The sequence below is a fragment of the Chiloscyllium plagiosum genome, unplaced genomic scaffold (genome assembly GCF_037043375.1).
Source record: "Chiloscyllium plagiosum isolate Xiang-an unplaced genomic scaffold, Cpla_swu_hap1 HiC_scaffold_4, whole genome shotgun sequence".
NCBI lineage: Eukaryota > Metazoa > Chordata > Chondrichthyes > Orectolobiformes > Hemiscylliidae > Chiloscyllium > Chiloscyllium plagiosum.
The window spans coordinates 84,343,227-84,367,686 of NW_028270142.1; the positions used below are offsets into that span (position 1 = coordinate 84,343,227).

Sequence of the window (24,460 nt, forward strand, 5' to 3'; positions counted from 1 at the left end):
TGCAGGGGGTTTGAAGTAAAAGAACAAGAAAGCATTGCTACAATTATACAGGACTTCAGTAAAACTACATCTGGAGAACTGTATGAAGCTTTAGTGTCCATACTTCCATTGGAGGTAGCACAGCGAAGGTTCATGAGATTGGTGTCCAGGATGAGAGGATAGTTCAATGATGACAGGCTAAATAAATTGCACTTATATCCCAAATGGAAAAATTAGAGGTTATTTCATTGAAATATACAAGTTTCTGAAAGTGCTTGATAGAGTAGATGTAGAGAACTGGTTTCTGCTGAAGACAGGTGGTGGTGGTGGAGGGTTGATTTTCAGACTGGAGGCCTGTGACTAGCGATTTGATACAAGGATCAATGCTTTTCATCATTTACATAAATGATTTGGATATGAACATTGGAGGTATAGTTAGAAAGTTTGTTGATGACACCAAAATTGGAGGTGTAGTGAACAGTGAAGAAGGTCACCTTAGAGTGCAATGGGTATAGGACTGTCAGATAGAGTTTTAGATAAATGTGAGGTGCTGCACTTTGGAAAGGCAAATCAGGGCAGGACTTATACGCTTATATGGAAACAGAATCTTTGGTCCAACTCATCCATGCCGACCAAATGTCCTAAATCAATCTAGACCCATATGCCAGCATTTGGCCCATATGCCTCTAAATCCTTACTATTCATATACCCATCAGATACCTTTTAAATTGTGTAATTGAACCAGCCTCCACCACTTCCTCTGGCAGCACCACTTTCTGCATGCACGTCCCACATGGCCACTGCTTTGTCTCTCTTCCTCTTTTTTAAAGTCCCATTATTTTGATTTTTTTTATCTCGCAAAGTTCCAAGAAGGTGCAACAGCTTAAAAAAAAACAATAACTACTGCTCCAAGAATTCAAGGAAATCAGTTCTAACCCTGAAAAATACCTCAGAAAAAGGAGCAGCTCTTACAGCCACAATTTTTCCCGTACTCCATCTTGGGTTACCCACAATCAGGGAGCATGAAGTTACCAGTCATATATCTTTGTCTGATTGCAATTTGTAAAACATTTTCACGCTTCAGAAAAACAGAATAATCATATGCGAACAATATCTTACATTAGGACTTAATAGTAATTTCAGGCAACTTGGACACCTGTAGAACAATCCCTGCAAAGAAATGAGTCATCAATATTTTGAATCTTGTAATTCATCTTTACAAAAGCTAATCTAGAAAATAGAGACTGGTGACATATCATCAAGGAGGACAGGGATATTTGAGCCAAAAGCTGCATACACTCTATTAATGCTCTGACCAGAAACTGGATTGTTATGTTAAACTGGAAAAAATACAGCATCAAGCCATTAAAAGCCCTTTCACAAATATTCAGATCAAGTAACTAACTGTCAGGATCTTTAACTATCAGCTTTTAACTGTCAGTCATACCTCATGGAAACAGATACTTGCATATTTATCAAAATTACACTCCATGTGCCTCTCCTCCGCCCACTGACCCAATTGATCAAATCTCTTTGTAATCTTGGATAAATTTCTTCACTGTCAACTATACCATCAATTTTGGTGTCATCCACAAATTTACTAACCATATCTCCAAAATTCTCATCCAACGTCTTTAGTTATGGAATAAAAAATTATAAACATGATATTTATCAAAGAATGAAACATTTCCAGCTACTTCTATTGAGTAAAGCATGAACAGAAACTGTTTCTGATGCTGATCAGATTTTTAAAACTGTATACTTTTAGATTATTACTATTTTGGAAATTCCTGGATAGGAGCCTAAAGTAGCGAAATGGGGAGACTTGCCCAGGAATCCGTGAAGAAAGTGAGGACTGCAGATGCTGGAGTGCCAGAGGTGAAAAATGTGGTGCTGGAAAAACACAGTAGGCCAGGCAGCATCCAAGGAGCAGGAGAATCGACGTTTCAGGCATAAGCCCTTCTTCAGGAATGAGGCTGGTGTGCCAAGCGGGCTGAGATAAAAGGTAGGGGGGAGGGAATTTGAGGGAGGGGCGCTGGGAATACGATAGGTGGAAGGAGGTGAGGGTGAGGGTGATAGGCCGGAGAGGGGGTCAGGGCAGAGAGGTTGGGAAGAAGATTGCAGGTCAAGAGGGTTGAATCCAAGGGTTGGGACTGAGTCAAGGTGGGGGGAGGAGAAGTGAGGAAGCTGGAGAAATCTAGCTGGAGGGTTGGAGGGTTCCTAGGTGGAAGAGGAGGCGCTCTTCCTCCAGGCGTCGTGTGGTCAGGGTCTGGCGATAAAGGAGGCCAAGGACCTACATGTCATTGACGGAGTGGGAGGGGGAGCTAAAGTGTTGAGCCACGTGGCGGTTAGGTTGGTTGGTGTGGGTGTCCCAGAGGTGTTCTCTGAAACGTTCCGTAAGTAGGTGGCCTGTCTCCCCAATGTAGAAGAGACCACATCGGGTGCAGCGGATACAGTAAATGATGTGTGTGGAGGTGCAGGTGAATTTGCGATGGATAGAGAAGGATCCACTGGGGCCTTGGAGGGAAGTGAGGGGGGAGGTGTGGGTGCAAGTTTTGCACTTCTTGCGGTTTCAGGGGAAGGTGCCGGGAGTGGAGGTTGGGTTGGTGGGGAGTGTGGACCTGACAAGGGAATCACGGAGGGAGTGGTCTCTCCTGAATGCTGATAAGGGTGGAGAGGGAAATATATCCCTGGTGGTGGGGTCTGTCTGGAAGTGGCGGAAATGACGAAGGATGATACGATGTATCCGGAGGTTGGTGGGGTGGAAGGTGAGGACCAGTGGGGTTCTGTCCTGGTGGCGATTGGAGGGGCGGGGTTCAAGGGTGGAGGAGCGGAAAGTGGAGGAGATGCGGTGGAGAGTGTCGTCGACCACATCGGAGGGGAAATTGTGGTCTTTGAAGGAGGAGGCCATTTGAGTTGTTCAGTAGTGGAATTGGTCCTCCTGGGAGCAGATGCGGCGGAGGCTGAGGAATTGGGAATATGGGATGGCGTTTTTACAGGGGGCAGGGTGGGAGGAGGTGTAATCTAGGTAGCTGTGGGAGTCGGTCGGTTTGTACTAAAGGTCTGTGTTGGGTCGGTTGCCCGAGATTGAAATGGAGAGGTCGAGGAAGGGGAGGGAGGAGTCTGAGATGGTCCAGGTGAATTTGAGGTCGTGGTGGAAGGTGTTAGTAAAGTGGATGAACTGTTCAACCTCCTTGTGGGAGCATGAGGTAGCGCCAATACAATCATCGATGTAGCGGAGGAAAAGGTGGGGGGTGGTGCCAGTGTAGCTGCGGAAGATGGACTGTTCCACATATCCGACGAAGAGGCAGGCATAGCTGGGGCCCATGCGGGTGCCCATGGCTACTCCTTTGGTTTGGAATCCGTGAAGCCAGGAAGCTGGAAAAATCATAAAAACTATGTCCCCTATTTGCAGTAGTACATAGCACACCTTAACAGCTACTGTGAAAGAGGAAGTATGCAAGTCAATTGGGGAAATACATTGATAGATTGGAGAACGGGGTGGATTTCAGGCAAGCAGATGAGCACTAGAGATTGGTCAGGGGTTGGAAAGGGTCAGCAGCAAGTCAAGGGCTCATGTTAATACCTACTCAGGAGTTAAAGTACGTACTTAATCCTCTCAGATATTTACATCACAGAAAAGGAGGTGATTTGGCCCATCTTGTCCACACCAATCAACAACAACCTATATGACTCAAGATTAGAGTGGTGCTGGAAAAGCATAGCAGGCCAGGCAGCATCTGATGAGCTGGAAAATTGATATTTCGGGCAAAAACCCTAATTTCTAATGAAGGGCTTTTGCCCAAAACGTCGATTTCCTGCTCCTCGGATGCTGCCTGACCTGCTGTGCTTTTCCAGCACCATTCTAATCTTGACTCTAATCTCAGCATCTGCAGTACCCACTTCTGCCACCAGATCTACATTAATCCATTTACCATTTCTTGGTCCACTGCCTGGAAGCCATGGCAATGCAAACGAACATCTAAATGCTGCTTAAATGTTCTGGAAGCTTCTAACTCAAATATACTTTCAGGCAGAGTTGCAGACTCCCAGTGCCTTCAGGGTGAAAAGTAAGTCTCCTCAACTCTCCACTCAGCCTTATACTTTAAAACTATATTCCCTGATTATTGAGACCACTACTAATGGGAAAAAAATACATATTTCCTATCTACCTTAACTTTGACCCTCATAATACTACATACCTCTATCAAGTCCCCTCTCAAATTTCATTCCAAGGAAAATAATCTCAATCTTTTCTCATAGATCAGATCCCCCAATTTTAGCAGCATCCTAGTAAACACTTCTGCACATTCTCTAATGCATTCAAATGTACCCCCCAATCAACCTGTTCAAAGGTGTTGTTATATTATGGAACAGGTAGAATTTGAATCTAAGCCTCCTGGTTTAGTGGTAAGGACATTAACATTGCATCACAAGACTCCCTATCTGGTGCATTCATATCCTTTCTATAATCTGGAGGCCAGAACTGCAGGTAGTACTTCAGTTGAGGCTAACAAGTACTTGTACAATTCCACTTTAATCTTCCTGTCCTTGTATTCTATACCTTGGCTAAAATTTATCCCAATAGGCATTCTTAAGCACTGTATCTACCTGCCCTGCTATCTTTAACGATATGTGGGTATACACAAGATCGCTTTGGTCTTTAGCACTTTCCGGGTCGAAGTATTCATAGCGTAGTCCCTTGCCTTGGTAGCTTTCCCCAAGTGCATTACTTTACATTTTTCCACTAGCTACTGCTCTGGGCAATACGTTAATACAGTTTATAACTGTCCAAATTATTTATCATCCTACCAATTATTGTATCATCCACAAGCTTCTTGATCACATCCCTTACATTTAAGTCCTGTAACTTTTCCAGGGTATTTTTTAAGCTTACGTGAATTGGAACCCTTAGAATTCTCAGATTGTAAAGACCTTTTCTGGAGAATTTCAGACGCTGGGGAACTGTCAAACAGCATTTCAATTTGTGAGCAATTCCCATAACATCAACTGTGTTGGAAATTCCACATAGTGCCAACACCCAACTCCGGTCGATGATTTAGTGTCATAGAGTCATAGAGATGTACATCATGGAAACAGACCCTTCGGTCCAACCCATCCATGCCGACCAGATATTCCAACCCAATCCAGTCCCACCTGCCAGCACCCGACCCATATCCCTCCAAACCCTTCCTATTCATATACCCATCCAAATGCCTCTTAAATGTTGCAATTGTACCAGCCTCCACCACATCCTCTGGCAGCTCATTCCATACCCGTACCACTCTCTGCCCCTTAGGTCTCTTTTATATTTTTCCCCTCTCACCCTAAACCTATGCCCTCTAGTTCTGGACTCCCCGACCCCCAGGGAAAAGGCTGTGCCTATTTAGCCTATCCATGTCCCTCATAATTTTGTAAACCTCTATAAGGTCACCTCTCAGTCTCCGAAGCTCAAGGGAAAACAGCCTCAGCCTGTTCAGCCTCTCCCTGTAGCTCAAATCCTCCAGCCCTGGCAACATCCTTGTAAATCTTTTCTGAACCCTTTCAAGTTTCACAACATCTTTCCGATAGGAAGGAGACCAGAATTGCACGCGATATTCCAACAGTGACCTAACCAATGTCCTGTACAACCGCAACATGACTTCCCAACTCCTGTACTCAATACTCTGACCAATAAAAGAAAGCATACCAAACGCCTTCTTCACTATCCTATCTACCTGCGACTCCACTTTCAAGGAGCTATGAATATGCACTCCAAGGTCTCTTTGTTCAGCAACATTCCCTCGGACCTTACCATTAAGTGTACAAGTCCTGCTAAGATTTGCTTTCCCAAAATGCAGCACCTCGCATTTATTTGAATTAAAGTCCATCTGCCACTTCTCAGCCCATTGGCCCATCTGGCCAAGATCCTGTTGTAATCTGAGGTAACCTTCTTCACTGTCCACTACACCTCCAATTTTGGTGTCATCTGCAAACTTACTAACTGTACCTCTTATGCTCGCATCCAAATCATTTATGTAAATGACAAAAAGTAGAGGACCCAGCACCGACCCGTGTGGCACTCCACTGGTCACAGGCCTCCAGTCTGAAAAGCCCTCCACCACCACCCTTCTACCTTTCAGCCAGTTCTGTATCCAAATGGCTAGTTCTCCCTGTATTCCGTGAAATCTAACCTTGTTAACCAGTCTCCCATGGGGAACCTTGTTGAACGCCTTACTGAAGACCATATAGATCACATCTACCGCACTGCCCTCATCAATCCTCTTTGTTACTTCTTCAAAAAATTCAATCAAGTTTGTGAGACATGATTTCCCATGCACAAAGTCATGTTGATATCCCCAATCAGTCCTTGCCTTTCCAAATACATGTACATCCTGTCCCTCAGGATTCCCTCCAACAACTTGCCCACCACTGAGGTCAGGCTCACTGGTCTATAGTTCCCTGGCTTGCCCTTACCACCCTTCTTAAACAGTGCACCACGTTTGCCAACCTCCAGTCTTCCGGCACCTCACCTGTGACTATCGATGATACAAATATCTCAACAAGACGCCCAGAAATCACTTCTCTTGTTTCCCACAGAGTTCTCGGGTACACCTGGTCAGGTCCTGGGGATTTATCCACCTTTACCCATTTCAAGACATCTAGCACTTCCTCCTCTGTAATCTGGACATTTTGCAAGATGTCACCATCTATTTCCCTACTGATGCAAAATATTCATTTAGTATCCCCCCCATTTTCTGCGGCTCCACACAAAGGCCGCCTTGTTGATCTTTGAGGGGCCCTATTCTCTCCCTAGTTACCCTTTTGTCCATAATATAGTTGTAAAAACCCTTTGGATTCTCCTTAATTCTATTTGCCAAAGCTATCTCATGTCCCCTTTTTGCCAAAGCTATCTCATGTCCCCTTTTTGTCCTCCTGATTTCCCTCTTAAGTATACTCCTACTTTCTTTATACTCTTCTAAGTTTTCACTCGATCTATCCTGTCTATACCTTACATATGCTTCCTTCTTTTTCTTAGCCAAACCTTCAACTTCCTTCGTCATCCAGCATTCCCTATACCTACCAGCCTTTCTTTTCACCCTGACAGGAAATACTTTCTCTGGATTCTCGTTATGTCATTTCTGAAGGCTTCCCATTTTCCAGCCGTCCCTTTACCTATGAACACCTGCCCCCAATCAGCTTTCGAAAGTTCTTGCCTAACACCGTCAAAATTGGCCTTTCTCCAATTTAGAACTTCAACTTTTAGATCTGGTCTATCCTTTTCCATCACTATTTAAAATCTAATAGAATTATGGTCACTGGCCCCATTTAACCACTGGGTGGATTCAAGGTGGTAAGTGAATCGGTAACCAAAGACAAGGTAAATTATCTATATTGTTATCAACACCTGACAAAAGGAAAGTGCTTCAATTAAAATAATTAGATTCAGGTGAATTAATTTTATGTTAGTTTTGCAAGAAAAGTGCAGCATTATGCAATGATACATTCAAAAATTAGGAAAAAGCAAAGACTTCTGATGCTGGAAATCAAAGTCAAAAAGCATGGCACTGGAAAAGCACAGCATGTCAGGCATCATCTGAGCAGCAAGAGAGTCGTTATTTCAGACATCATCCTCAGTCATTTCCACCACCTACAGTCAGATCCCACCACTAGAGATACATTTCCCTTCCCACCCCTATCAGCATTCTGCAGAGGCCAGATTTTCCTGCACATCCAAACACTCTATCTACCTTGTCCATTGCTCTCAATATGGTCTCCTCTTCATTGGGGAGACAGGATGCCAACGTTTCAGAGAACATTTCTGGGACACCCACATCAAACATACCCACCGCCCTGTGGCCGACCACTTCAACTCCCCATCCCACTCTACAAAGGACTTGTGATTTCTGGGCCTCCTCCAAATCCTAGTCATCCAATGCGTGGAGGAAAAACACCTCATCTTCTGCCTTGGGACCCTCCAACCACATGGCATCAATGTCGATTTCACCATTTTCCTCATTTCCCCTCCCCCACCTTATCCTAGACCCAATCCTCCAATTCGGCCCTGCCCTCTTGAACTGTCCCACTGCCTATCTTCCTTCCCATCTGTCTGCTCCACCCTCCACTCTGACCTATCACCATCACCCCCTACATGCATCTACCTATCGCATTACCAACTATCTTATCCCCAACCCCATCCACCTCCTATTTATCTCTCAGCCCCCTTCCCCTCCACATATTCCGGATGAAGGGCTTACACCCAAAACATCGACTCTCCTGCTTCTCCGATGCTGCGTGACCTGCCATGCTTTTCCAGCACCAAATTTTTCAACTGCATTCAAAGATCTATAGCTAAGGGTGCAGTAGGCGTTGGTGTCATATAAAAGTTTACTGAGTAAAAAGCATTTAATTCAGTCACCGTTACTGATAAAATATAATTATGGAGTAAACTTGTGCATCATGAATTAGTAACCTTGCATTTGGAAACTTTTAAGAGTATTCGATCAGTAACATTGAAAACATATTGCTGCTTCATGTAAGTAATCAGAAAATGTTCAGTTTGTTCGATATTCATTGATGGAAATGTGTTGCTGGAAAAGCGCAGCAGGTCAGGCAGCATCCAGGGAACAGGAGAATCGACGTTTCGGGCATAAGCCCTTCTTCAGGAATGAGGAAAGTTTGTCCAGCAGGCTAAGATAAAAGGTAGGGAGGAGGGACTTGGGGGAGGGGCGTCGGAAATGTGATAGGTGGAAAGAGGTCAAGGTGAGGGTGAAAGGTCAGACTGGGGTGGGGGCGGAGAGGTCGGGAAGAAGATTGCAGGTTAGGAAGGCGGTGCTTATTTCGATGGATTTGACTGAGACAGGGTGGGGGGAGGGGAAATGAGGAAACTGGTGAAATCCGAGTTCATCCCTTGTGGTTGGAGGGTTCCGAGGCGGAAGATGAGGCGTTCTTCCTCCAACTGTCGTTTTGTTGTGGTCTGACGATGGAGGAGTCCAAAGACCTGCATATCCTTGGTGGAATGGGAGGGGGAATTGAAATGCTGAGCTACAGGGTGGTTGGGTTGGTTGGTCCGGGTGTCCCAGAGGTGTTCTCTGAAACGCTCCGCAAGTAGCTACTTGCGGAGCGTTTCAGAAAACACCTCTGGGACACCCGGACCAACCAACCCAACCACCCTGTAGCTCAGCATTTCAATTCCCCCTCCCACTCCACCAAGGATATGCAGGTCTTTGGACTCCTCCATCGTCAGACCACAACAAAACGACGGTTGGAGGAAGAACGCCTCATCTTCCGCCTAGGAACCCTCCAACCACAAGGGATGAACTCGGATTTCACCAGTTTCCTCATTTCCCCTCCCCCCACCCTGTCTCAGTCAAATCCATCGAAATAAGCACCGCCTTCCTAACCTGCAATCTTCTTCCCGACCTCTCCGCCCCCACCCCAATCTGACCTTTCACCCTCATCTTGACCTCTTTCCACCTATCACATTTCCGACGCCCCTCCCCCAAGTCCCTCCTCCCTACCTTTTATCTTAGCCTGCTGGACAAACTTTCCTCATTCCTGAAGAAGGGCTTATGCCCGAAACGTCGATTCTTCTGTTCCCTGAATGCTGCCTGACCTGCTGCGCTTTTCCAGCAACACATTTCCAGCTCTGATCTCCAGCATTTGCAGACCTCACTTTCTCCTTGATATTCATTGACCAAACCAATAAACTTCACTGACCTTATTTATCACTACTTCCACACTAAATTGGTGATCTCATGGAGAACTATTGCACAGTAAAAAGATCCCTTTGGATTTCACATTTTTGATTTCTAAAATTTTCAGGTAATTACTTTAAATGTTGAGCAGTCAAAATGGTCTTTGTAGCTCGTAGCTTTATAACTCCAGGCTGAGTAACACCAGAGATTTTTGCTTCCAATTTCAAGTACTTTCTGATAAGTTGGTCTAAAGCTACATAAACGTAAAAGTGTACTATTTGAGGAACTAGAAAAAAAGTGTTTGTAACATTATCAAAAATAGCTTTTGTGGTCACAAAAAAAAACAAAAAATTTTAAAACCTTTCCTGACATGTAAAATTATTTACACAAACTTTGTAATTTAAACTGCAAGTATACCCAAATATTGCTTAACGTATCTTCTAGTTAGTGCCATTCATTTACCCATTCCCCTACCACACAGTATCCCCTTTGACACTTAGCATTTGCCCCTTCCTCCCTTTTTCATCAAGCCTTTGTCACATTACTACTTTGAATCCATTAGCTAATAACTCATACAGGTCTTTTGCATTCTCTTAGGCTATCGTCTGAGCCATTTACATCATGTATACTGCTAAAGGAAACGTGAGTATACGCGAGGCGGGGGTGAGGAGGACAGGCCATGCGACGGCATAAGAGAAATTAGGCAAGGATGGGAGAGCATGCACACAAGTGAAGGAAGAGAGGTGCAGAAAGCACGCAAAAAGATAAAGGGGAAAGAAGAAAAGGAAGAGGCCTGCTCAGCACATTAGGTGCAGCTAGAATTGGGAGTGTGAAATCACAAAGGCCAGATTATAATGATCTTGTCACCAAGTCCCAATATGCTGATTAACAGCATAAATTGCTGACATGCGTACAACTTAAACCAAAAAGCATGTTCAACCATGTGGTCATAATTCTAGTATTGCACTGGTTCAATAATCAATTTAAGTTCAGCCAGTTAATCTTAGCTAGCCAAACAGTGGATCACTCAGATATAGTACTACTGGATTTGGTAAAGATCATTAACCAGTTTCTCTAATGAAAAGTAAATGAAAAACAATAACTTCTCCATGACTAAAATATTCTGTTAAAACTGACAATGTAAGATCACAAAAGAGATTAGATTAGATTACATACAGTTAGATTACTTCGGCCCAACAAGTCCACACCGACCCGCCGAAGCACAACCCACCCATACCCCTTCATTTACCCCTTACCTAACACTACAGGCAATTTAGCATGGCCAATTCGCCTGACCTGCACATCTTTGGACTGTGGGAGGAAATCGGAGCACCCGGAGGAAACCCATGCAGACACGGGGAGAATGTGCAAACTCCACACAGTCAGTTGCCTGAGGCGGGAAACGAACCCGGGTCTCTGGCGCTGTGAGGCAGCAGTGCTAACCACTGTGCCACCGTGTCGTCCAACTGGCCAGTGAAATGCCATACCAATACAAAAGACAGTTTCACCATAGGTGAATGCTTCCAAAAAGAAAAATGCATTTCCTTTCAAAAATGGAGTGTGTGTTCACAAAGTTAAAGATTGTCAAGAGCCTGCAGACACACAGATACCCCTATGATGATAGTTAGTTGTGGTAGGTCCTGCACTACAGTATGCAATTACACATGTGGCTGATGTCACAAAGATCAAGTAGTCACGAAGATCAAGTAGTCACTTCCCCTGCATGCATACTACATTGAAAAGCCATCGCCCAACTGCACTGCAGATTCCTCCTCCACAGATATTTGAAATTGTAAGTGATCAAGAGTCTAAGAGGATGCCACTGCAGCCTTCATCAGTGCCAGCCAAAAATGGAAACCCTAGTTTAATCTCAATTTCCAGAATTTCATATTTTGAGGATGTGCCAATATTTGTGTTCTACATCATATTTCCAATCTTTCAACTGCCATCAATACTAGCCAATACAAATATGCAGTAGGCAGTACATTTTGGATTATACAAGCACGTCCTCTAATCATGTTCCACCCCTTTCAGCATATTGTGGCATTGGAATTCTAATGTATCCAATGGGCCTGGGTCTATGGGAGCATGTTAAATCAGGATAGTTAATTGTGTAGTTTGTCACTTTAGTTGATGTACAACCACTGCTGAGAGATGTGAAACTATTAAATGACTTTACACAGAGGTCAGTCATTCACAGAAAACCAATCCAAACACATCTTGAAAAAGGCTGAACAGAGTCTGGCTATTTCTCAAAAAATAGCCACATAGACCCCATGCGTGTCCCAACCCTGATGAAAATTAAACTACGGCGAAGGCTGCTTTGAAATATACCTAGATAAATAGTAGAAAATTATGAAAATTCTCAGTAAGTCAGGCAGTATCTTTGGAAAGATAGAGATATTGCAGTGAGTACAAGCTATAGGAGTGCAAATGAGTAATATAGTGTGCAAGAGTTTGAGCATTTTGGAACACTGAACAAAAATAGAAATTGCTGGAAAAGTTAACGTTTCAGATCAAGTGACCCTTTCTCAGAACAGTTTGAAGGGTTATTCAACCTGGAACATTAACTCTGACCTCTCTCCACAAATGTTGCCAAACAGGCTGAGCTTTTCCAGCAATTTCTGTTTTTGTTTCTGATATAGAGTCCACAGTTCTTTTGGTTTTTGTTTGGAACAGTGACCTTCATTTGCATTTATTCACACTCAGCACCATTTGGAAAAATGCATGTTCGCTTTTTGTACTGAAATGCATACTAATAATGAATAGTTATTCACTGCACCAACCATGAACATCTTCATGTCCGCATTGTACAATGATCAAGTCTACACTGTAACTAGCATCAGTTGAAGCAAACATTCGGCTTTGCTCTTGATTCAACGCTTAGGTTACTGGGTGCACTTAGGAGTTTCTTACTACTTAGAATAGATGGACAATACCGTCCTTGTAAGAGGCTACTACTCCTATCATTTGACAGTGATCTAACACTGCAGTGCCATTTGTGTGTGCACACTCATGGCACCTAATGGAAGCAATGATGTTAAAGACTGCTTTCAAAGCATCTAAAATGGATAAAAAAGTTTTACAGAAATGTAAATCCATCTAAATGAAAGCCCTCAGAACATTTGCGGTTGATCCATAAACACAATATCCTAAACTTGAGTTTAAAAAATGAAGAATGTTACCGAGCTGCAAAAGCAGTATGAAATATAGAAGGATCAATTCCTGTTGGTAGGAGAGATCCTGCATCGAAGGTGGTGATCAGATAAAATGCCCAGGGTTTAAGTCTGACTGAGAAAACTGCCAAGCCATCTTGCTGCATAAGAGTTAAACTCCTGATCTCATCAGGCAATTTGCACTGTAGGGGAATGAACTTCATTCTTCTTTGGCTTCAAGCCAACACCAGACGTCACTAAATGACACCCTGGAACACTATGTTCTTGGCACAGAAACAAAAATGTGTTTGAACATACCACAGGCAATACAAGAAAACTTTGTTTTAAAATTTAAGGAAGATAATAACAACACTGCTGAAAACTTCAAAAAGTGAAAATATTCAATTACCTTTCAATTTCATCACATGAAAAAGAACTTAACAAAGTACCCCTTGACTGGTGTATCATGTGACCCTGTACCTGAAACTTCCAGGATGTTGCTTGAAATTATTTAGGACAAAGAGTAATCAACCACAAGCCAAGAAACAAAAAATGAGTCATTTCCTGCCAATTTTAAACAACAAAAGAACATGCTATCTACCTTTACGTTCAAGTAAGTAAATGTACAAAGTGAACAAAGTAAACAATAAACAATACATGGGGGTGTTGAACATCCAATGTCCACGGCACCAAAATATTCCATTAATCACACGACCCACCTTAATTCAGCACAGTACATATTTGAAAGAAATTTTAAACTCTATTCAAACTCTATTGACACATTTATATTCCCCATATCAGAGACTGATTTCACTGGAAGGTACAATCTGAAGATAGGCACTTGCAGGGAGACATCAAAAAATGAGTAATTTTCAAGATTAACATAACTTGATATAGCCAATTCAAAATTTCATTATTTAAAGTCTGAAAGCAGGCAACATACCCTCCCAGCTGTAACAGATATGCAGCCACATTAACAGAAGAGAAAAATGGTGGCTAGTTAGAGAAATGTAAATTGTAAAATGTTTGAAGAACATCAAGTTTATACTATTATGTGCCTCAAACAAACATGTTTTGTGTAAACATTGCAGAGTACAATTATAGATTTTCTATACTTCTGTTATCGAATTTTCATAATTTTGTTACCAGATCTTTAACTAGCTGCCCATCTTATAGTTTTATACTTCATCAATCCATGTAACAATCTTGACATACCAATATCACTGAAAATTATCCATTAGTTATTCTCTTTCAAAGTCCAAGAAAAAAGAAATCTGTTCATGTTGCTTGGTTATTAATGATATTTGGACTACACAGAAAAAATGGTCCTCAATTACGTTCAAGTGCAAAGATCAGGTGCATTTCATAGGATCAGAGAATGGTCACCACACAAAAGTAAGCTCTTCACCCTAATATATCTGTGCTGGGCATCTTCAAAAGAAACTTATCTCATTAACATCACCCACCTTTTCACTAATACCCCCAAGCATTTTTTTTTACCTGTCATGCATCTGAATACATGAATCAGGAGCAAAAGTGGGTCATTTGGGTCCTCAAGTTTCCTCTGCCATTCAATAAGATCATGGCTGACCTGATTATGGTATCAATTCAACTTTTCCACCTACCTGCCCTTATAATCTTTGACTCCTTTGTTAAGCAAGAATCTAAAATAAAATGAAAAGTGCTGAAGAAATGTAGCAGGTCTGGCAGCACCTGTAGAGAGAATGACTTTTTTCTTTCAGATTTCCAGCACCTGCAGTATTTTGCTTTCATTTAAGAATCTATCCAACTCAACCTTAGGAATACTCAGTGATCCTGCCTCCACTACTTTCTGAAGAAAAGAGCACTGGCTCAGTGGAGGGGGTGGCATGGTGGCTCAGTGGTTAGCACTGCTAGTTCACGGTGCCAGGGACCCAGGTTCGATTCCACTTTTGGGCGACTGTCTGTGTGGTGTTTGCACATTCTCCCTGCGTCTGTATGTTTTCTCTGGGTGCTCCGATTTCCTTCCACAGTCCAAAGATGTGCAGGTTAGATGGATTGGCCATGCTAAATTTCCCGTACTGTCCAAGGATGTGCAGGTTAGGCAGATTAGCCATGAGAAATGCATGGTACCAGAAATAGGATAGGAGTCTGGGTAGCATGATCTTCAAAGGGTCAGCATGGACTCGACGGGCCAAATGGCCTGCTTCCACACTGTTGAGATTCCAATTAAAAAGCCCTCAGGACACTTGCTGGTAGATTCATAAACCCGATTTTAAAAAATGAAGAATGTTACTGAACTGCGAAAGCAATGTGATACAAAGCAGGATCGATTCCTATTGGCCACAGATACATCCCGCGCAGGTGATGATCAGATAAAATATCCAGAGTTTAAATCAGACAGACAAAACTGCCAAGCCATCTTGCTGCAAAGGGCCCTCAAAAAAACCTTCACCCGCATCTTAACTACTTTGAAACTATGTCCCATATTTCTAATATCTTTCACAAGGGGAAACATCATTAGCATCCAATCTGTTAGATCCCTCGAAATCCTAAGTGCTACAATAGTTCACGTACCATTCTTAATTCCAATGGATAGAAGTCCAACATTTTCTCAATAGAAATTCTGTAATTTCAAGAATCAGTCCAATCAACTTTAGTAAACTGTTCCTAAAACTAATGTTCTTCCTCAAGTAAGGACACTAAAACTATGCACAGTAGTTCAGATGTAATCTCATCAATACCTTGTACAACTGTAATGAAAATTCCCTACTTTTACAGTTCTCCCTCTGGCAATAACCAACAACCTTCCATTTGCAGTCTGAATCACTTAATTTACATCCATGCCAACTCTCCATGATTCAATTGTCCATAACTCCCGTGCCCAGACTTCTGTGATGTCTCTTCATCTAAATCAAATTTGTTTTTTTTAATTCTTCCTTTCAATGTGGACAAGTTCACATTTTTCTATATTATATTCCATCAGCCAAATATTTGGCCACTTGCAATCCAGATATACTTCTTTGCAGATTCCTTAAGTCATGTTCACAACATACTCTTGATGTCATCAAGTGAATTTAGCAATAAACATTTGTTTCCTTCATCCAAGTCTTTGACACAAATTGTAAATAGTTGAGGACCGAACACTGATTTCTGTGGCATTCTGTTAGCTACAACTTGCTAATCAGTTTATATGCATTAAAAGGAATTAGTATAAAGGTATAGCAATTGGAGTCAGAAGGAGCAGGCAGTGGAGGTGCCCTGTGACGACTATCTTGAGGATTCTGTGGCCCTTCCTTTGGTTGGATGCCTCCTAACACAGCCCTGTGAGGAAGTTCAAAGAAATGGCTAGCAGTACTGCAAGAAGGTCAATGACCTCCTCTGTCTTGCCCTTTTAAGTGCCACACCCTTCTTTCTGCTTCGAAGAAGGGATACCTGGTTTGTGCTCCAGGCTCCCCTTTAGCAGTGAGGATGAATGGCTGGGCCACTGGAGTTCTGGTGTGCACGCACCAGTCCAGCAGACCTGGAGGGTTCTTGACGTGGGTCTCAGTGGCTTCCTACCTATTCACAAAGGCAGGCAGACGGTGGCATGACTTACTACACTGCTGCAGCTCTGGACAATGACAGCCTTTGCATCTCTCCTACCCATCTGCTGCTCCAGTTGCTTTCAGTGAATGTGGATGAGGTCCCTGATCGCCAACTGCACAGGGTCATCTCTTGCCCGGGACTGAGCAGGTGTGCGATCTCCAGGAATCCACTAATTTCCAGGGCCTGGGGTGTTTCTTCCTTGCTGAAAATGTGTTGCTGGAAAAGCTCAGCAGGTCAGGCAGCATCCAAGGAGCAGGAGAATCGACGTTTCGGGCATGAGCCCTTCTTCAGGAATGAGGAAAGTGTGCCAAGCAGGCTAAGATAAAAGGTAGGGAGGAGGGACTTGGGGGAGGAGTGTTGAAAATGCGATAGGTGGAAGGAGGTTAAGGTGAGGGTGATAAGCCGGAGTGGGGGTGGGGACGGAGAGGTCAGGAAGAAGATTGCAGGTTAGGAAGGTGGTGCTGAGTTCGAGGGTTGGGACTGAGACAAGGTAGGGGGAGGGGAAATGAGGAAGCTGGAGAAATCTGAGTTCATCCCTTGTGGTTGGAGGGTTCCTAGGCGGAAGATGAGCCGCTCTTCCTCCAGCCATCGTGTTGCAATGGTCTGGCGATGGAGGAGTCCTAGGACCTCCATGTCCTTGGTGGAGTGGGAGGGGGAGTTGAAGTGTTGAGCCACGGGGTGGTTGGGTTGGTTGGTCCGGGTGTCCCAGAGGTGTTCTCTGAAACATTCCGCAAGTAGGCAGCCTGTCTCCCCAATAAAGAGGAAGCCACATTGGGTGCAACGGATGCCGTAAATGATGTGTGTCAAGGTGCAGGTGAATTTGTGGCAGATATGGAAGGATCCCTTGGGGCCTTGGAGGGAAGTAAGGGGGGAGGTGTGGGCGCAAGTTTTGCATTTCTTGCGGTTGCAGGGGAAGGTGCTGGGAGTGGAGGTTGGGTTGGTGGGAGGTGTGGACCTGACGAGGAAGTCGCGGAGGGAGTGGTCCTTTCGGAACGCTGATAGGGGAGGGGAGGGAAATATATCCTTGGTGGTGGGGTCCGTTTGGAGGTGGCGGAAATGACGACGGATGATACAATGTATATGGAGGTTGGTGGGGTGGTAGGTGAGGACCAGTGGGATTTTGTCCTGGTGGCGATTGGAGGGGCAGGGCTCAAGGGCGGAGGACCGGGAAGTGGAGAAGATGCGGTGGAGAGTATCGTCGATCACGTCTGGGGGGAAATTGCGGTCTGCCTCCTTCTTCAACCAGTTCCAATACCGTACAACCCAGATGGCCTCCTTCTTCAACCAGTTCCAACACTGTACAACCCAGATGGCCTCCTTCTTCAAAGACCGCAATTTCCCCCCAGACGTCATTGACGATGCTCTCCACCGCATCTCCTCCACTTCCCGCTCCTCCGCCCTTGAGCCCTGCCCCTCCAATCGCCACCAGGACAAAACCCCACTGGTCCTCACCTTCCTCCCCACCAACCTCCATATACATTGTATCGTCCGTCGTCATTTCCGCCACCTCCAAACGGACCCCACCACCAGGGATATATTTCCCCCCCCTCTCCTATCAGCGTTCTGAAAAGACCGCTCCCTCTGTGACTCCCTCGTCAGGTCCACACACCCCCACCAACCCAACCTCCACTCCCAGCACCTTCCCCTGCAACCGCAAGAAATGCAAAACTTGCGCCCACACCTCCCCCCTTACTTCCCTCCAAGGCCCCAAGGGATCCTTCCATATCCGCCACAAATTCACCTGCACCTCCACCCACATCATTTACTGCATCCGCTGCACCCGATGTGGCTTCCTCTATATTGGGGAGACAGGCCGCCTACTTGCGGAACGGTTCAGAGAACATCTCTGGGACACCCGGACCAACCAACCCAACCACCCTGTGGCTCAACACTTCAACTCCCCCTCCCACTCCACCAAGGACATGCAGGTCCTTGGACTCCTCCATCGCCAGACCATAGCAACACGACGGCTGGAGGAAGAACGGCTCATCTTCCGCCTAGGAACCCTCCAACCACAAGGGATGAACTCAGATTTCTCCAGTTTCCTCATTTCCCCTCCCCCCACCTTGTCTCAGTCCCAACCCGCGAACTCAGCACCACCTTCCTAACCTGCAATCTTCTTCCTAACCTCTCCGCCCCCACACCCACCCCCACTCCGGCCTATCACCCTCACCTTAACCTCCTTCCACCTATCGCATTTCCAACACCCCTCCCCCAAGTCCCTCCTCCCTACCTTTTATCTTAGTCTGCTTGGCACACTTTCCTCATTCCTAAAGAAGGGCTCATGCCCAAAACGTCGATTCTCCTGCTCCTTGGATGCTGCCTGACCTGCTGCGCTTTTCCAGCAAGACATTTTCAGCTCTGATCTCCAGCATCTGCCATCCTCACTTTCTCCTGTTTCTTCCTTGGCCAGCTAAACAGCAGACACAATGAGATGTTCACCAAATCATGGTCCCACACTTTGAGACTAACATTCCCACCAAGATGTCATATCTGAGCTGAAGGATAGAAGAGGAAACCTCAATACCTTCATCCGCAGAGGTACAGGAGGTGGTTGTATCATTGTGGAGGTCGTAGACATGGTGGTATGTGGAAGATAAAGAGAGAAAAGGCATCATCGTGACCCAATGGTGTGAAGTGGTGTGCAATGAATGAGACAGACAGCAGGTTAAGATGAAAGTTGCTGTGGAATGAAGAGTGACACTTACTCAGTAGGCCAAAAACGAATGTCTCAGAATCACCCAAGGAGCAATCCCAGTCTTCTCCCCTGAGGGCCAGGATTCTATCTCCCTACAGTGTGAGGAGCCCGAGGTAAAACATCCCTCTAATAGGGGCTCTCTCCTCCTGTATTGAGAAAGAAAGTGACATTCAAGCAGATGGCACAGATGTTAGCCCTAGTACAGGTGAGCAAAATGTGGCATGGTGCCAAGAGAGTCAGGTGATAGGGCAAAGGCCATACAGGACTGGTGATGAGAGAGATTGGGAGTTGAGAACAAATAAGGGATGATGTGGCAGCCAACAATGAAACCACCAGACGTGGGTGCAGTAGCAGAGATAAACTGAATATGAAGTAGAGAGAAGCACTTATACAGGTAAAGCAAAGAAGGTATTGATCTTCGTACAGCACTGCTAGCCATGCCTCTGGACTTTGGAAACGTCACTGAATTGGGTGATGACATGCCAGCAGGCTATCGGGTGCTGTGGTTACTTAAGAGGTACCCTTGGAAGGGGGCTACATTCCTTTGCACTACCATATCCATTAGAAGCTCCAGATTGTGCTGGAGAATCATAGTGCCATCTTTCACCTCTCAGGCATCTTTAGATTCTGTGTGCCAACAAGAGCAGTTTCAGAACAAGTGCTCGTCTGAGTGCATGTGGCCTTTTAAGAAGCATGGGTGCAAAGAATGCCTGTCTTTTGGCAGACATTCACTGAGTGGCAAGTTGTTTTGAAAACAGCATGGGGCAAGATAGGACTGGAATCAGATAAGAAAGACACCAAAGAGGCAGGGCAGGTGGTCTATGAGGTGAAACAAAAATTGGAAGCGCTAAATCATATTCTTAATCGCTAAGTACAGTTGTCTTGAGATTTTTGAAGAGATTTCTGCCACTGGAAATCTGAAATGAAGTTTTGGAAAAACTCAACAGATCTGGCAACATCTGTGGAGAGAGAAATACAGAGTTAAAGTTTTGAGTCCAGTGACTCTTCATCTGGAAATAGCTAGGAAAGGTTGGTACTCATCTAGTGACTGTTTTTTTGGTGTGGGGAGGCAGAGGAACAGGGAAGAACATGAATAAAGTATGTGAAGATGATACTCAAGGAAAGCATGAGAAAGACAAGGTGATAGGGAGAAAAGGGATACGCAAAGAGATTGCTGATACTAAGCTGAGATAGAGATAAAAACAGGGTACGGTACTAACAAGAAGTGTAAATAGTTGAAAATAGGTTGGCTATGATAGGAGCAACACATACAATATGGGACCTAGGTATGTGGGGGGGGGGGAACTATAAAAACATTGATGTGGTGTTCACCTTCTGAAATCATCAAACTCAATGTTGAATCCTGAATGTTATCAGGCAGAAGTGAGTGTTGTTTCTCCACCTTGTATCAAGCTTCACTGGAGCATGACAGCAGGCCTAATCCAGAAATGTTGGCATGGGAACATTGTGGTGTGCTGAAGTGGTAGGCATCTCGAAGTTACGGATCATTTTTATAGACAGAGCATAGTTGTTCAGTAACACAGTCACCAAGTCTGTGTTTCATCTCCCCAGTATAGAGGGTATCACATTGACAGCAACAAATATATTAGACTAGCTGGAAATGAAGTACAGAAAAATCACTGCTCCACTTAAAAGATGTGATTGGGACCTTGGAAAGTGAGGGAGGAGAAGGTAAACAGCCATGTTTTCCACCTTCTGCATGACATGCGTATGTGCCATGGGGTGTGGGAATGTGTTGGGAGTGGAGGAGGCGTGGACCGGTGTGTCCTGGAGGGAAATGCGTCTGGTGGTGACACCTGGTATCTGGAGGTGAAAATGGTAGCTGAAGATCCTTTGGAAAGTGGGGATGGTGGGATAGAATACTCTATCATGGCTCAACACCCTCTCCCCAACATCCCTTTGTCCTGTTTTGTATGAGTTGCTCCCAGCATTATCATCCCATTTTTGACCATTCACACTACTCAATAGCACCTGACCTAGCATTTATCTCTATTCATGCACTCTATTCACTTCTCCCCCACCCCATTCAGAGGTGCTATTACATATCTCTGGTCAGTCTTTTGTCTTTCCTATCACGGAATTAAAAGAATAATTATCAAGCACTACCCTACAGGGCAATGCAACAAAGAACCCAATACTTTAGGTATTTTGAATCAATCTGTTCATAGACATTATGACACACCTCTAAAACAGAAGTGATTTGAACCCAGACCTCTTGCCTCAAAGGTTACCACGACAGACATTTGTTAATCAACCAGTTTTGAGATGTTATGGTATCTATTTTAAAGCACCCTGTTCAGGCACGTTAAGACACAACTCTGAAATAGGTGGGATTTGAACCCAGATTTCCTTGATCAGAGGTAGGGGTACTACCACTGCACCACATGAGCCCTATAAGTAGTCTCCCCATACCCATGGGGGATATGTTCCAAGACCTATCATGGAAGCCCGAAACTGCGGGTAGTAGTAAACCCATTCATTTAAATGGGAAACTTACCTCCCTGGCAACCCCCTGGTTCTGGAATATTCCATGCAATATGTTCGGGCCACAGTAAACCACGGGTGACCGAAACCGCGAAAACCGACTCCGCAGATACGGCAGTCGCCCTGTATTTCCCAATCAACCTGATGAAAGATGTTATAGTATAACTCTTGAACAGCTGGGACTTGAGTCTGGATCTCCTGGCTTGGAGGCAGGGATACCACCACTGTAGCATAAGAAAATGCAATTTAGCATCACCTGCTTTCCAACAACTTGAACTGTCTGGTTGAAACCTAGAAGAAGCCATGATGTGGAGATTCCAGTGTTGGACTGGGATGGACAAAGTTAAAAATTACACAACATCAGGTTAGAGTTACATTCCCAAGATAACTTAAGGTTTTATGTAAAAGAAGTGACATCTCAACTCAGTCAATGCATTAAAGGTGTGAGGTTAAAGTCTGTCTGTATTCCAAACTTGATTTAGACTGGCTTGATTTTCCAAGTAGAAATTTATAAAATATCACATGGACTGATTGCCTACAGATTGTGTGCTTTTTGAACAAAATAGAATGTATCTGCAAGTACAAATCTGTTGCTATACCACCTTTTTTTATAAAACCCTAATTTATCTCAGGAATGTGACTTGAAAGAAGTTCTGGGATTTACATATTAATGAATCAAAACCTGCAACCCATTCTAAGTAATTAAAGACTTAAAAGCAATCTAAGTTTGTTCAATGCATCATATCAGTTGTATGATGTTTTGATCTTTTACTCTAAATTATGTATCTTATGATCCTGCCCCACTAGCTACCTGATAAAGGAACAGCACTTTGAAAGCTTGTACTTCCAAATAAACCTGCTGGACTATAACATGGTGTTGTGAGATTTTTAACTTGAAGGAGCCACATTTCTTTCATTGAAAAAATGATCTCATTTAAACGTAGAAAATTCTGAGGATAATATGGGGGGGGGGGGGGGGGGGTCCTTGTGGCACAGTTGTATTGTCCATATATTTAAGACAGAAGGGCCTGGTCAAGTCCCACCTGCTCCAGAGATATGTCATAGCATATGAATAGGTTGATTCTGAGTAGAAAATCTGAAGATGCTTGACAGCGTAAATTATGGGAGGATGCTTCCCTCGTGGAAGAATATAGAACAAGGGAATACAATTTGAAAAGAGAGGTCTCCCTATTAAGATGAATAGGTAAAGGAATTTCTTCTCAGAAGGTCATTACACTGTGAAATTCTTTTCCCCAGAAAACACTGAAGGTTGGGCGATTGAGTACATTCAAGATTGAGTTGGATAGTCTTTGATTTAAATGTAGTCAAGGATTATGGCGCACTGGCAGCAAGATGAAATAGATAGGGATTATTTGAGAAATAGGTAGGAAAGGATTGGCTCTATTGCAAATGTGACACCACAATCTATACCACAAACGATTAGTGATATCATAAGGAATCTGAAAGTTTTTTTAAAAATGTGAAACAAAACATCAAAATTGTTATTAGTGCTACACTGTAACCAAAAGTAATTTTATAATTTACTCACATAGTCTGATCGTATTATTCTCAGTCAATGTACAGTGATCATCAACTTTAATCCTATAATCAGACTAAAACTGCCACCACTTCATGAACATTTTCACAAGGGCAATTAGAGATTAGCAATAAATTCTGGCCTAGCCAGCAATGCTCACATCCCATAAATGAGAGTTACACTAGTATGAAATCAGAAAGGATGTGAGAAATGCAAATGGGAAAGTGAAATAAAATAAAGAATTCAACATTATTTTCCCTGATTTTCGATCTCTCAAAGACTTCTTAAAAATAAGATCAACACTCTGTTCCAATGGATATCAAGACAATATGACAAGCTTGTGTGTAGATACAGAGAGAAAGCAAGAAAAAAAAAGCAAAAAAGAAAGCAAGTGAGATTAAGTCTTCACATAAATCAGAAATGAACTTGTCAAACATAACAGAGCTTCACTTTCTTTCACCTGACCACATGTAAAATTCACCTGACAGGTACGTATCTTTACAATCATTAATCATTCCAGAGAGCTCAAAGTGAGCACTTTCTTTATTACGACATCAAAACTCACTCAAGTTTGACAAATCCTGCCTTAAAATTAACCAGTAATTAACTTACAAAAGTTAAACCAACATGGAAGTATCAGAGTACTATATGGTTGATGAAGTTTTCAAAGGAACATACAACTATGTAATCAACCTTTACAAGTAGCAAAAGTCAGAAAGTTTGATTTAAAGAACATTTATTTTGATAAAAAATATTCATCTGAAACTCCATTAATAATGTGCTGCTGAGGATGACAATGTAATTACATATTGAATAGATTATGACAGCTTCAATATTCCCAGTGGCCCAAAATTACTAACACACTCAGCAATCAATTCTTTGACATACATTTCCTCACTTTGCTTCACCATTTGGAGTACTTATTTGTGCCCAAGATTATGAATGCCCATGATGGAGATGGAGCTTCTTTATACTTTGTATACCCAATTTCAGTATCATGCATTTCCAAAGTCATGTATAGCACAGCTCGAATGTAAAAAAAAGTGGTTCTTTTTCTAATTTTCATATCCCTCCTTAATTCTCCTGCCCACTAGAGCTGAAAACAAAACCCATACAGCCACAGTGAATATTTTCAGCTACGTAAACCTGTTAACCATTCAGTTTCTGGAAGAAATTGAGCTTCTGTACATTTTATGCAGGAGAAACATAGGATCAGGAGTAGGCTCTATTCCACTATTGGATGAGATCATGGCTGATGTGCGGCTTAGCTCCATTTACCTAGCTTTGGTCCATATCCCTTAATACCTTTGCTTAACAAAAATTGATCTCAGATTTAAAATTA

At 43.5% G+C, this 24,460-nt stretch overlaps 1 protein-coding gene across 6 annotated transcripts in view; it reads right to left on the reverse strand.

Moving 5' to 3' along the window:
• Positions 1–24,460, reverse strand: part of spidr (scaffold protein involved in DNA repair) — a 284,198-nt gene that overhangs the window by 212,534 nt on the left and 47,204 nt on the right. The gene's annotated exons all lie outside the window — the stretch shown is intronic.